The sequence below is a fragment of the Athene cunicularia genome, assembly GCF_003259725.1.
Source record: "Athene cunicularia isolate RWA chromosome 1 unlocalized genomic scaffold, athCun1 chr1_part1, whole genome shotgun sequence".
Taxonomy (NCBI): domain Eukaryota; kingdom Metazoa; phylum Chordata; class Aves; order Strigiformes; family Strigidae; genus Athene; species Athene cunicularia.
The window spans coordinates 9,028,890-9,044,140 of NW_020799091.1; the positions used below are offsets into that span (position 1 = coordinate 9,028,890).

The 15,251-nt window shown below is 41.2% G+C and overlaps 1 long non-coding RNA gene across 1 annotated transcript; it reads left to right on the plus strand.

Moving 5' to 3' along the window:
* The first annotated feature begins 1,661 nt into the window (after positions 1–1,661).
* LOC113485396 lies at positions 1,662–13,595 on the plus strand. Its single transcript, XR_003399412.1, has 3 exons — positions 1,662–1,828; positions 2,880–2,884; positions 13,585–13,595. It is a non-coding gene; the product is annotated as an uncharacterized LOC113485396 (long non-coding RNA).
* The last annotated feature ends 1,656 nt before the right edge of the window (positions 13,596–15,251 follow it).

Below are 15,251 nucleotides of genomic sequence, written 5' to 3' on the forward strand. Positions count from 1 at the left end.
GGGCCCGACGATACGACCCAGAATCAGGGCTGAGGTTCTGCAGAGCTGCGGCCGAGCGGCGTGCCACAGGCTGGCAGGCAAGGGGAAGGCATGGCCCTGCTCAGTGGGGGCACCCGGAGCAAGCACAGCCCCAGCACGACCTCGAGAGACAGCGGCACGGGCAGAGCCTCCCCTGCTGCTTGTCACAACCCCCTTGCACAACTGCTGTGCGGCTGGCGCAGGGCAGAGACAGGCGGCAGGCAGACACAGGCTGCCCTGCTCCTTCCCCTGAGCCCCAGGTGAGGCTGAGCCCCAGCCAAGGACGAGGAAGGATGGAAGGGAGGGTCCCCGCCACAACTGCTCTCACGCCGGCTAAGAAACATGAAAAGAAGGAGCACGGGAAGGAAGGTACTTAAAAAATTGTCGCCAGCAGAACACCTTCCCTGTTATTTTGGCCCTTTTGGCACCAAAATGTCTCCTTCCAACCCCTGCCACATCAACCAATAAAACAATGCCACAGGGAGGAGGGGAGAGAGGACACTACTGCCATAAATAACTTTCCCCTTCCCACCAGGATTCCTCAGCAGTAGGGAGCAGGCCGACCCTCACGTCACTTCTGAGCTACTTGACCACAAGTGGCCTCATCAGAAAGTCAGGGCCAGATGTAGGGACAGCCCCAGAGCCAGTATTTACCATCCAGGACAACCTGCAGAGCAAGAGGTCCTGCCTCGGCCTGCAGGCAGACCCTCCTCAGTGGTGGTGAGTGCCGCTCTGTGACAAGGCGGGATACTCACGCTCGTTGTCCTTGGACACCAGGCAAGGCCAGCACCAGCCTGCACCGCCCGTGCATTGAGGTGAATCATGACTAAAGCAAAATGGCCATGAGGAATCGTTTGCCTGCCATCCAGCCCATCTCACTTCCAGCTTTGATTAGACAAAACAAGAAAGTTCTCCCTTTCAAGCAGATGCTAGTGCTCTGCTTGCCCAGCGTTCTGGGCTGGGACTAGGAGCTCCCCAGACATTAGCTACTTCTCCTCAGGAGTCTCAGCGTTGCTCAGGGATGGCACAGGGACGACACTAATGACCGAGGGGTGGATTTAACCATGGATGCTATTGCACAGGTAATCCATGAATGTGAGACATATGCTATGACCAAGCAAGCCAAACAGCTAAAACCCATTTGGTATGGAGGACAATGGTCAAAGTATAAATATGGGGAGGCCTGGCAGATTGATTATATCACGCTCCCACAAACTCGGCAAAGCAAACACTATGTGCTTACAATGGTAGAAGCAGCCACTGGGTGGTTGGAAACTCATGTAGTGCCCCATGGCACCGCCTAGAACACCATTTCAGACCTTGAGAAGAAAGTCTTATGGTGGCATGGCCTGCCTGGCATGACACGCCAGAAGGAATTGAGTCAGATAATGGGACATGTTTCTGAAACAACCTCATAGACACCTGGGCCAAAGAACATGGCATTGAGTGAATATATCACATTCCCTACCATGCACCAGCCTTTGAAAAATTGAGTGATACAAGGGATTGCTGAAAACTACACTGAGAGCAATGGGTGGTGGAACTTTCAAACACTGGGATGTGTGTTTATCAAAAGCCACCTGGTTAGTCAATACCAGAGGATCTGCCAAGCAAGCTGGTCCTGCTCAATCGAACCTCCTACATACTGTAGATGGGGATAAAGCCCCTGTAGTGCGCATTAGGGATATGTTGGGGAAGGCCGTCTGGGTTACTCCTGCATTGGTTAAAGGTAAACTCATGCGCGGGATTACTTTTGCCCAAGGACCTGGGTGCACTTGGTGGGTGATGCAGAAGGATAGAGAAGTCTAATGTGTACCTCAGGGAGATTTGATTTTACGTGAGAATAGCCAATGAAGTGGACTGTCAGATAGCCCTGTTATTGCATTTAGTACCTTGCAACATTCCCGTGCCACATCCAAAGCCTCCTGCTCCACCGACTGAGCCAACTCCACCTCATTCCTCAGCCTTATAGACTGTCATAATAGATGGAACCCAAAGTTATGGACCAAATGAACTCAGCAAACATTGTGGAAGGATGGCCCATGGACTAAGGGAATGATATCTGTGAGACCTGAAAAAAAAAAAAAAAAAAAAAAAAAAAATTGGAAACCTGAGCATAACATCAATGTTATGGAATAAGGGGTGGAGACTGTCCTGGTTTCCACCAGGATGGAGTTAATTTTCATTGGAGTATTTCACACCATGTGATGTCATGCCCAGGTTGGGGGGTGGCTCTCACTTCATCTGCTGTTGGACAGTATAGTTGCTGTGGGGGGTGGTCACTGCGTTCGGTCAGCCACTGTTGCATTTTACCCGTTTTATTTTTGAACTCACTATTGTTACTCCTGTTCTCTTTTTATATTTAGTAAATGCTTTCTTTTTGCTCAACCCACAAATTCTCTTCTTTTATCTCTCCCCTATCTTAATGCAGGGGTGAGAGGGAGGCATCTGTCTGCCAGCTGAGTTCAAACCTCCACAAGTGTCTTTAAGAAGTAGAAATGAGCACCGGTGTGAAAATATTTTTATAAAAATGAATGAACTTTTAAAGCAAAAGTACATTTTGATTAAATGAACAAATGCTGGTTTGCCTCTAGCACTCTTCTTTTTGAGGAGGAAAAACCCAAACCCTCTTCCTCATCAGAAATCATGAAAATTACTTGTCTTCTTCTGAGTTTTATATCTAAACATCAGGATTTTCTCTGCAGTTTGTCAGCTTTGGAGGAATGTACAAGAATAATTTTTAAATATGGTTTGTACTACGGATAAATGCATGGCGCTCTATACTATGTCGAAGTCACTCCTAACTACGGAATTAAGCTGGCAAGAAGTACAGACTACAGATCTCAGCCAAAATGGAGAAGGGAAGGTGCATCAAGTAGCCCTCTGCACAAGAAAAAACAGAGGGAAAGCACACAATAAACAATTTCTAGTTTCTGTATATTAAGCCATTTATATTTGATTTTGACACGATCAGCAAATATGATTTAGTTATTTGTCTTTCTCTTAGAAAATGGAATATGGCCATTTTCCCAGTTAAGAAGGATTATCTGTAAATCACCAGTACTCAGTCTTCCAGGGGACATTTCAGTTCCTTTTCATTAACCGTACTAAATATAAATTGGAGGATTTTTTAAGAAGTAAACTGTTACTAAAGTGTCCATAGTGATTGACAGAAAAAGTGTAGTCTTCTCACCTATCCTTAGATATTTGTAACTCAGTCATGAACATGTGAGCCAGTCACCTCAAACTAACTCCTGTTATAGTCACTGGGAAGAAGTGGAGCCAGTCAGATCCATCTGATTGTGTTTAGGACAAAATTAATCACACTCTATAATTTGCAATTATTCTACACTGAGTGCAAAGGAAACCAAGACAACTAGCTCAAATATATGTCTACATCTGGTAAAAGGAACCACTATAAAATTGTTCAGTGACATCAGCAGACAGAAATTACTCCCAAATCTGTACTGAGATTAATGAAGAATGGTAATATTTCTACTGTTTTGTAAGGAGTGTATAAGGGAATATTACATTATATGGTCAAAAAATTACAGGAAGGTTACTGTTTTTTATTAAAATCTAGAGGACAATAACCTATTTTGCAGTCACCAGTCTCTCCCTCCATTTTCTTCATATACATTTGCAACCCAAAGCCACTTAATATGATCCCAGGCACAGTCTTTCCTGCATCTTTCATCTCCCTGTAGTGTTGTTCTTCCTTTGTTATAATCTATTATGGACAAATGGTGATTAGAGAGGTCTTCATAGCTAACCAGAAACACATACAGAGACTGGAGTGGGCCTGGGAAAGTTGTCTTGCACATAATTAACAACAGAGCAGGGCTGCCATCCTCCTTGTCTGACAGTTTAGATTGAGGAATTCAGTTCTTTATCTGAACACATGCCAAAGACAAGTGATATGCCAAGCCCCACACAGGATATAGGGAAAAATACACAGAAGGGGTATTTCCCTACCATTTCAAATGACTTCTTGCTAAGCAGTTCAACTCTGAAGTACATCATTTGAATGAAGCACACATGTGCCTTCGGGTGGCAAAATCAGCTCATGTAAACGGTGCTAAGTCACAGAGAAATAACCTGACTTTCCAATGGCTCCGCACACTTCCCCTAGTTACTTTTTCAGCGCAGACAATGGAGTAACGTATTGGATATAACTCCTCACTCTCCACGCAAGTGTTTGGATGCTGAAACCCAGGTAGTCCCAAGTCATGTAGCTTTATGTCCTGTAGTTTCTTGCTTAAAACCCCATCCTGCACTACCTCTACAGAAGTGTAATTAAAAATAATGTCTTCTACAGGTATGCACACACAGCCAAAAAGTGAAGCTATTTTTATGCCCTGCTTCAGCTTTTCCCACAGATCTTTGGTGGAGAAACAACACCTGGCTTAGGTCTGTTGCAGTGGGTGACTCTTATTTTGTGAAAGTTTGGCACAACTTTTATATAGATTCTAAACCATATTCTTGAGTGTACTGAGCCATTAATGTCTTTGTCTTTTGGTTTTAGTACTTTACAGTCATAGCAGATGTTTAGAAAATTGTGTTCATAGGATTGAATCCATTGCATCTGCTTCTTCTGATACATGCTGCTTTTCTAGCTCATTGCACTCTCTTTAAATTAAAAGAAAAGCCAAGAAATCTGATCTCATGCTTGACATTAATCAGAAAAAAAAAAAAAAAAAATGCTTACATGTACTTATAGGAACTTGTTTGTAAACCAGAACAAGAATTGCAATGAAAAACTTGCTCAGGGTCTCTGAATGATCATTGTTCATCTCTGTCATTTGACTGAAAACACCATCTAAATAAGGAGAAAACATACTATTAAATGATGGTTGGCATTAACATCATCACACAACAATTATCATAGGAGGCAGGGTAGCCTCGTCAGCAGCAGCAGCATAGTGCAGGCTGCCTCGTCTTCAGCCTTTTCCATGGCTTTGAACTCCAGGCTTCATTTTAGCTATCTGTAGACAGGAGAATAGGACAACTGTTCTTACTCCTGCTGTTAAAGAACTTTGATCTCATTTGGTAATACTGATTCATAAAAGAGCTAGCTGTCATTATATTTCCCAGTTGTCCATTTTACCATCTTGTGATAAGTTTGCCTTGAAGACAAGGGAGACCAAGGATCTTGCTATCTTGACTTATATTTGCTTTGTTCAAATTGGCTATACTATTGTCATTTCTTGTGCAGCTAAAAGCATACCAGTACTTAGCCAAAATTCTCTGACTATATGGAAATCACATACTGGAGAAACTTTGACTTCTCCCCACACAGGATTTACCCAGAGTTCTGCTGGGCCGGGAGACATCACTTGGTAAGCCATTTCCAAGGTACTCACCCTGAATCTTTAAGCTATGCCCTTTTGGCTTCAATTTATCCCATGTAATGTGGGGTTTCTAAGATGCTGACATTCTTACTTGCCCATTGAATGTACTCACCTCTCCCCTTTGGCTATGCTCCAAGGCACATTTTACTTAGCTTTGTGGTTTATCTATATATTGGAAAAGAAGATCACTTGGAGGGTATAGTAATTGATCCATTGGTAAAACCAAAGCTGGGATTTAGACTGGAAGTATCAGCATCACAGCCAAAATATGCAACAGGTGCCTACCAAGAAATATTTAATGGATGATTTTTTTGTTCCAGAGATACCAGGCTATTTTGCTACACCTAGATTCTAAAAAAGTTAGGTACCTATTATAAAACATTTATGTATACTTTATCACTGGAGAATCAGAGGTAGCTTTATGGAACAATTTGTTCTACCATCCCAGAAACCTTCCTTAAAATGAGATGGATAGCTCTCTGGAGCTCACTTTATCTTTTTTTCTCTCATGTCTACAAAGGAAACTTAAGATACTCAGTTGCCCACACATGAGTATTTCATCCCATTTCAGAAACCCTAGATAATCTAAAACATCCATAAGGGACTGCCAGGTATGGTGCAGGATCTACAGGTATTCTTCTGGCACAGTAGAGAGAGACAAGGTGGAATATTTTAGATCATCTCAAATTGCAGAAAACACTTTGTATTTGGGCAGCTGACCCAACTCTATATGAATTATTAGCTTGGAGTAGACTTCCACCTTTACATGGCTAAATTTGAGTGAGGTTAATCCTGCCTCCAGTGCTCAATTTGGGTGTTTGGGGCTGGACTTGGTTGCTCACACAGTCCAATATCATTTGAGATGCTTTAGAGTATCCTGTCTGCCACTAGTTGCCACTCCAGGACAGAGCTCTTATGTAGGTCCTGCATCATATCTACCTACCAACATATCCTTTTACACTAGACACCTATACATCTGCAGCTAACTCAAGTCAATATCTACATTCTCTCAGTTCAAGAGATTCAATCCTCTGTTATCCAGGCCTACCAAATTTGGCTCTGTTTCAAAGAGAAGTAGCCAGGCATAAAAAATAGACATCTATTCTGCTTACAACCAGACATTTCCTATAGTATTGCCTCTTTTCAACATTGGAAGTATCTGTGTAGCCTATCATTTCTGCCAAAACCCATAAAGAGCTATATTTTTACATTTGCTTGCTGAAATTCAAAATGTTTTTGTGATGCATTATGTTTCCCAAGCTGTGATTCAGCATGAAATATAAGGACACAAGTATACTCAGATCAAAATGGCAGGAAGTGGTCCCAAGTACCTCTGCAAAGAGAACCTCCATTACACTTAATTTGTATAAATGTAAGTAGAGAGAAATAAAAAACACAGACATCCCAACAATTAATAACAGGAGAAAAGGAATGCTGGCTACGAGAGCCATGCTGTAGCTCAGGAAACAGAAAAGGAGAACCAAGGAAAAAAAACATAGAGAAAAATGTTGAACTATAGAGGTTTAAAAATGTATAAATAACTGGGTGATGGAAAGTATCAGTGTAAACATCCCCTGTAGCAAAGGAGGCCTATGTACTTCTAGGGAGAGGAAGAACTGTACCCAGTAAATTATGTAAAAGACAGGAAGAAATGTTGATATCAGCCTGTCATGTCAGTGTTGAGTCTTGTTGAGGCTTGAGTGAATAACAGGCTTGGGTTATGTACTTTTGTTCTGATCAGCATTTTGAAAATATCACTGGAACACATATATTGCTAATGGAAGTCAAATGCAACAGAAGTGTTAGTTTGGAAAATGCTGTATAAAATGTCATGCACATGCTTACTATTGATCATAGAATGGTTTGGGCTAGAAGGAATCGTGAAGATCATCTAGTTCCAACCCTTCTGCCACAGGATTCACTAGCCCAGGTTGCTCAAAGCCCCGTCCAACCTGGTCTTCAGCACTGCTAGGGAGGGAGCAGCCACCACTTCTCTGGGCAACCTGTGCCAGTGTCTTACCACACTCACGGTAAAGAATTTCTTCTTTATAGCTAATCTGAATTTGCACTCTTTCGGCTTAAAAACATTACCCCTCATCCTATCACTACAGTACCCAATAAAGAGTCCCTCTCCATCTTTTCTGTAGCCTCTTTAAGTACTGGAAGGCCGCTGTACAGTCTCCCCAGTGCCTCCTTTTCTCCAGGCTGAACACCCCCAACTCTCTCAGCCTGTCCTCACAGGGGAGATGCTCCAGCCCCCTGATCATCTTTGCTGCCTCCTTTGGACCTGCTCAAACAGGTCCATGTCCTTCTTACAGTGAGGCCCCCAGAGCTGAACACAGTGCTCCAGGTGGGGTCTCATGAGAACAGAGTAGAGGGGGAGGATCACCTCCCTCGACCTGCTGGCCACACTTCCCTTGGTGCAGCCCAGGACACGGTTGGCTTTCCGGGCTGTGAGCACACATTACTGGCTCTGTCAGTTTTTCATCCACTAATACCCCCAAGTCCTTCTTCGCAGGGCTGCTCTCAATCCACTCATTGCCCAGCCTGTATTTGTGCTTGGGATATCCTAAGCCCCTGTGCAGGACCTTGCACTTGGCCTTGTTGAACTTCATGAGGTTTGCACAGGCCCACTTCTCAAGCCTGTCAAGAACCACCTGGGTAGCACATCCCCTCCCTCCAGCATCTCAACCATACCACACAGCTTGGTCTAGTCCACAAACTTGTTCAATTGAGCAAACTCAATCGTACCATCCTTGTCTCCAACAAAGAAGATAAATAGCACCAGCCTCAATATTAACCCTTGAGCAGTGCCACTCGCCACTGTTCTCTTCTTAGACATCAAGCTGATGATCGCAACCCTTTGAATGCAATCATTGAGTCAATTCCTTATCCACAGAGTGGTCCATCCATCAAATCCACATCTCTCCAATTTAGAGACAAGGTTGTCATGCGGGGCATTGCCAATTGCTTTGCACAAGTCCAGGTAGGTGATGTCAGTTGCTGTTCCCTTATCCACTAACACTGTAACCCCGTCATAGAAGGCCACCAAATTTGTCAGTCATGATTTGCCCTTAGTGAAGCCATGTTTGTTGTCAGCAATCACCTCCTTATTTTCCATGTGCTCTAACATAGTTTCCAGGAGGATCCATTCCATGATCTTTTCAGGAATTGAGGTAAGACTGACTGGCATGTAGCTCCCCAGATATTCCTTTTTTTCCTTTTTAAAAGTGGGGGTTATGTTTCCTCTTTTCCAGTCAGTGGGAACTTCACCAGACCCCACCACAACTTCTCTTGGATAGTGGCTTAGTCACTTCATCTACCAGTTCCCTCAGGACCCACAGATGCATCTCATCAGGTCCCCTGGGCTTGTGCACGCTCAGGTTCCTTAGATAGTCTCAAACCAGATCTTCTCCTGCAGTGGGTGTTTCTTCATTCTCCCAGTCCCTGCCTTTGCCTTCTGTGATTTGAGCAGTGTGGCTGGAGCCCTTGCTGTGAAGTCTGAGGCCAAAAAGTCATTGAGTACCTTAGCATTCTCCATATCCCAGGTAACCAAGTCTCCCATTTCCTTCAGAGTGGATGAAGATCATAGCTGAAACCACACTTTTTCTCAGTGTCTGGTACTCATATGCTATAATCTGTGAGCACTAGAAGTTACAGAAAAAAAATAAGAAAATTTATCCCCAGAAATAATTCATAGATCTGTCACTAGAAGGTTAGTCCATAGATTGAAGTAAGATTATTCAAATGTGCAAGGATTATTAAAACAGACAGAAAGCAAAATAAAAGGAAAATATTCCAAATAACTTCCCATTTGGAAGCCCATTAAACTTAACATTTCTTCCCTCAGTAAAACATCCCAGTTTTCTGGTGCCTACTCACAAGTTACATAGACCTAATTCAACCAAGGATTAATCTGCCCTAGTCTCATGAACTTGATTTTTGCAATCAATTCAAAATCATGGTTCTCAGAGATCCTAAAATCTAAGGACAAATTTTTCAAAGTCACTTAACAGCTTCAAGGAAAAGAGTATGTGACTATCATGAGATAAAGATAAGGAGTGACCTTTAAAAGTGATAACTATTTATTAGAGAAAAGATCAGTGAACTATGGCACAAAGAGACAGCTTCCACAATGATCATTTTCCAACTTTGTTTTTCTTGTTTACCAGGGTCCAAGTGCCTTTTTTTTTTCTGAATTTTTACACAGCATCAGAGACATCTAGTGGATGAAAAGCATAAAAGGACATATCCTGACAGGCCCTACTCCTCCCTGAAATCCACTAGAAAAGATGGGTCAGTCACCCATCCAATAGACCTGAGGGAAAGGAAACACCTTTCCTCCTGCTTTTGCAGCTCCCAAAATATGGAGCTGGGAAAAGAGAACAGAATGATTGTACAAAGTACGTGTGGAAATGGGAATGAGAGAGTACTGGGAAGCATTGGTTTCTTAGCCTGGAGTATAAAGCAACTCAACTGCACCCTGTGAAATGTAAATCTCACTCAGTTCCTGCCCTGAATCTCATGCAAACCAAAAAAGGGTGGTTTTTTTCACAGCCCTTAGAATTGCCAACATGGAACATGACTGGAAATATAACTCGGGTCATCAGCTGTTACATGGAAATCAAAGAGGTTTCTGGAAAAGCCAAGCAGATAATCTCCTGCCTACTGCTGAGAAAATCACCCTGTTGCAAACTAAAAAGACCATAACAGGCTGGAATTCAACACTTGGCTGGACAAAACAAGACAGTTTTCTCCCTGCTGTAATTCTGCTGAAATCAGGGAGTTATACAGCAGATCAATTTGGCCCAGTGTATTTCAGTAATAACACAAAAGTTCCTGCTTTAAAAAACCTGAAAACATATAGTTCAAATCTTGACTTCTATCACCTATAATTAAAAGTTTCTCTTAAAAATAGTCTTCCATTCCAGTGCACTTGCAATTCGTGATTCCAAAGGGAAACCAGAGTTCACAGAGATATGGTGTACACCTACATCTTATCCCTAAAAGAGGCACACTGAGATATAGACAGTGCTCATTAGACTCATGGTGTAGATGAAATCTACAGATTCCCCAGGCAGTTTTGCTATTTAAACACCTAGTACTTATGGAGATTGTATAGAAAATGAGATAGTTCATAAATACAAGCACACAGTTCTGTACATTTTCCTTTAGGCAGTTACACCCAGTCCCTTTGGGATGAGATAGAATAGTTGTTCTATTATGTTGTGTATAAGTTGCGCAAATGTGTATATATGAATCATGACAGAAGGTGGATGTGTTTTGCTGACTTACACCTTTTGTTGTCCTGTGTAGGGTAGGTGTCCATTTTCCTTGCTGCTTCATCATGGGGCACATGGTGGAATGAATATGATGCAGCCTGCTACCCCCAGCATAAGCAGACAGTTGTGCAAGGGAGGAAGGATGAGATCCGATCTCCTTCAGGCTCTCTGATTAAGCTTTAGGCATGCACATTATCTGTGCTTTCCAGGGAATAGAGGATAAAATTGCCCTTGGCAGTTTTCCCTTCTTCTTCACGCATGCCAAGGCAAGCCAAGCCTGTAAGCCCACCTATAAACTGCAGAATGATTTGATACATTGAATCTACACCTTAATAATGAGTTCTAAGGTTTTGAATTAATAAGAAATATAATGGGTTCTTTCCTAGCCCAGGTGCTTTGTTTATTATTTTTACAGCTGAGGATTTTGTTTCATCTACCCAAATTATCCTCTAATTCTCTCAGGCTGGTTACATAAAAGCACTTGGCCTGGGTTATCAAATGAAACATATTAGGTATCTATTCACTGTACAGACAAACCTTCCAGTGGCAAAGATTCAGTGACCTTCATTCAGAAAGTGTTAAAAAATCACTTGGCTCTGCCATCACCATGGATGTCTCAATCTGTTTCTTCCTTTTTTTTTCTAGATGCCTCTGTGTTCCTGTCAATACTATAACTGCCTCTCCACAATAACCATTATGTTCTGTCATGTCAGTTATCCAGAGCACCTGTTAAGCTGACCCATCACACAGTAACTCTGAGCCACTCACATCCTATTTTTTTTGGCTGGTAACCAAGACGCTCCAATTGATTTTTTTTTTTTTTTTTTTTTTTTTTTTTTTTTTTTTACTAATTCCCAGCAAGATCAATGCACAACTGAAATTCAGTGTCATGCAGCTCTCTTCATCACTGTAATCAGATAGCTGGCTGCAGCATGCAGGAGACACAAGGGCAGCAAACAAAGAAGAGGCCAGATTGGAGATAAGGTACATATTATGCTGCAAAATGTTTCCATCAAACAAATACCTGCGAGTTTACTGCACATCACTGCCTCCTCCAAACCAGTGCTCTCACTTCCTACAGGGATTCCATCTCTGTTCATGTACCAAGCACTTTAATTTATGTGCTGGTCTGTGCCTGTGTGAGGGCCTATCTCAGTTATGTATATGTGGGGACACTATTTGACTATATGTAAGTAGAAACTTTCAGATACATGATGCAACATAACAAGGTACCTTACCCCTTATTTTGATCTCTTGATAATAGCTCCTTGTTTTTCATCTCTCCAGTGGCTTCACTTTTATATCATCTGCTTTGAATCTACCTGAGGTGCTACAGGAGACAGAATCAAGACTTTTCTACCTGATTTAACAGACAAAATTGCGAGAACATTATGATGACCCTCGTTATTCCTATGTTAAAAAGTAAAAAGGATGAGCACACAGCTTCAAGCACTAGTGCGTGATCATCCATGCCAGCTAACTGCTGGCAAGCTTCTTGGCACAGGCATGGCCAGAGTCCGTGCTCCCAGACCACTGCTGGCATCAGTGAGGGATGGCACACACCAACCTGGTGGCAGTTCCCACTCACTTGAATATATGCAAGAAGTCACCCCTGTAAGGTACAAGAGTTAAGTCATATAGGTGTGAGTTGCCTTGTGCCACTGAACCAGCCCTGGTTTATTTTATCTATTAAACCCACTGCAGATGACTAGTATCACTCCTGGTGAGCAGACAGTCCCTCACGAGTCTGCCTGAACTCTCAAACAGAGCTAACGATAACAGATATGGATGTTTTGCTTTCAGCTCGAGGGCCCAAAGAGCCTTTATCAGTCACAAATTTGTTTTCCTCTTGAATTTATTCATTCAACTTTCCAAAGAACAGGAGCAGCCGTATAAATAGACTGGTCAGTTTTGACGATATTGGCGTGCTTCCAGTGTCTTTGAGCTATCTTCAAAATTCACCCCTGCAGGTTTAGGGCTTGAAGAGAAGCCACATGATATCTGATGTTGCATTTTTGCAACAAAGACATTGGAATATATAAACTGCATTATATAGGTTTTAATTGCTCTGTTTTTCTTTTAAAATAAGGGGTCATGAATAGTAAAATCACCCACATGCCCTTACTGAATGGTGGGCTCCAGGAAAAGTATTCATCTGAATTCCATTGACTACTGCATGACTACTAGTTTTCCCCTCAGCAAAATTAGCTATAAGATCAAAGCTTATTTCAAACAATCGATAAGTCAAGCAGGCTTGTGTAAAACAATTTATATCATCTCCTCTGGCATGACAACAGTATTTTTGGCAAGCTCTCAGTACTCCAGGTATCTGCCTAAACAATCTATGCTGTACTATTTGTCACAACATTGCCCACCTTCTGTAACTGCGTTGCTCCAAATTATGTATCAGTAAAACGCTGTTGGGAATTTCCACATTTGCTTTGCTGAAATTTTCCATGTAGATGATAACACAGCCATTCTTATAAGCCTATCTGCTTGTGTTACTAGGAAAATAAATCAGATCAGGTCTATCTCAGAAATAAATCAAGTACGCCAGATGACACTTACAAACCTCGCTGCTTTCATTAAATGTCAGCAGGCTTTTCATTGCTTTTGCTTATTTTTATTTCATTTTAAATTTTCTCAATACTTAATGTCTTCCAAATCCATTACTCTCACAGTTCTTCGATACATAGTATATCTCCTCTGCAAAATCATACATGGAGCCCTCGGGTAATATATTTTTCAGCCTATATAATAATATTCTAATTACTGTCTAATGGCCCTTCCTAGAAAAAAAGGAAAACATAAAAAAGTGTGATTTAGCAAGCCATCCTAAGGCCATACTGATCCTAGGGGTTAACACAAAAATATTCCCATATATAGTGGCCTCTAAATTATCACCCAATGAGAATTAAAATATAGCTTTTCAGAGAACTGAAGGTCATTAATCTTTGGTTACATGTTGGTTCCCATCATGAAAAAAGAATATAAATAATCATTCCATGGTTATATTAAACTGCATATTGTATCAATATCACCACGATTCCTCTCTTCAAATGAAATGATAAATATGCTCATAAGGTTTTCTCTTTAGCACACCTCAGCCTACAACACTTGCACACATCTCACAGAAACGATTTCCTGACAGATTATTTGGAGTGAAAAATATTAGCTCCAAGCTTTATTAAAGTGTGCCATTCATAGCTGCAGAGCTTTTGCAGTAATCTAATGATTCCAACATTTTAAAATTCAATTTTCTGAAACCTTATGTTTGCACGTTTGAATTGCCCACTTACATAATTTATTATTTTAAAATAATGTTTATACACATCAAATTGTCCATTCATCAAGAGAAAAATGACATATGAGGCAAGGGGTGCTGGAGTCGAGGGGTTTTTTTTAAATAAATATGTTTCTCCTATATATGGAAAGTAGTATTAAGAGCACTAAATCATCTTGTCTCTAGGACCACATATGAACTGTAAATGAATGAGGTAGGCAATTTTGCTTAATTAGAATCAATAGTATCATCCTTTAATTAAACAATATTGATTGCATTATGCAGAGGGCAGCCTTGCAGAAGGATATGTTTTAATGTGATTTCTGTTTGACTTGCAAAAATATGTCAAGGGTCAAATTCAACTTGTACATGGAATATCCCATTCAGGGAGAGCAATCACTCTGACTTCATCTCGGTCCTTTCCATAAAGCATACATGAGTGGAAATCCAGTGTTAAAACTTCACAAAGAAACCAGAAGGATTTAGCTGAAAAAGATACAAGCTTTTTTATATTCATCTTCCAGAGGAACTTCAGTGAAGTATGGCATCCTATTTTTTTGCCTGCTTCCAGTGTCAGAAAGATCAATAGAGGAGTGCATGGATCAGGAACCTCATTGTTTTTGCAACATCTCCCATACACATACAACACATGATTTTATGACAGTTCAAGGCATGGTATGATGAGAAAACAAAATGGTCTCATGTGTCATCATTTTATTTTAAGACCTGAGTGCAGTACCTTCCAGCTATTATTGATATAAGAATGACATGTGGTCTCCAATGTTCCCATTTTCCTCTACACGGCCAAAGTGAAAGTAATCTAAGTATTGCAGAGTGCTGAACACTGAAAACGTATTAAGCCTCCAATTAAGTGCTGAAACACACACCATTTCATGTCAATAACAGTGACAAGAGGAACACTCTTTAAAAAACAGCCTATGCAACTCCCAGACGTTCCTTTGTGGTAACCAGCTAAGCCATACATCATGGGCAAAGTAGAATAAAAAAATGTGAACAGCTTACTGTATGCCTGTCTATGAACTTCCTGCAGACTGAAATTTAGCTGAGCTGTCCAATAAGGGCAACAAATAATAAGTATATGTAAGTATGTTCCAGGAAATATTCAAACACCAAGGAAAATTTCATGTTTGAACATATAGGGTCACTAATCAGTAACTGCAGTTCTTTGTGGCAGTTACTTATTTGCACACTGTAATATTTTTTTCATTACTGGAATATCAAGGCTGTAAAATTCTACTCAACATCAGACCAACATTATTTAAAAAAAAAAAAAAAAAAAAAAAAAAAAAAAAAAAA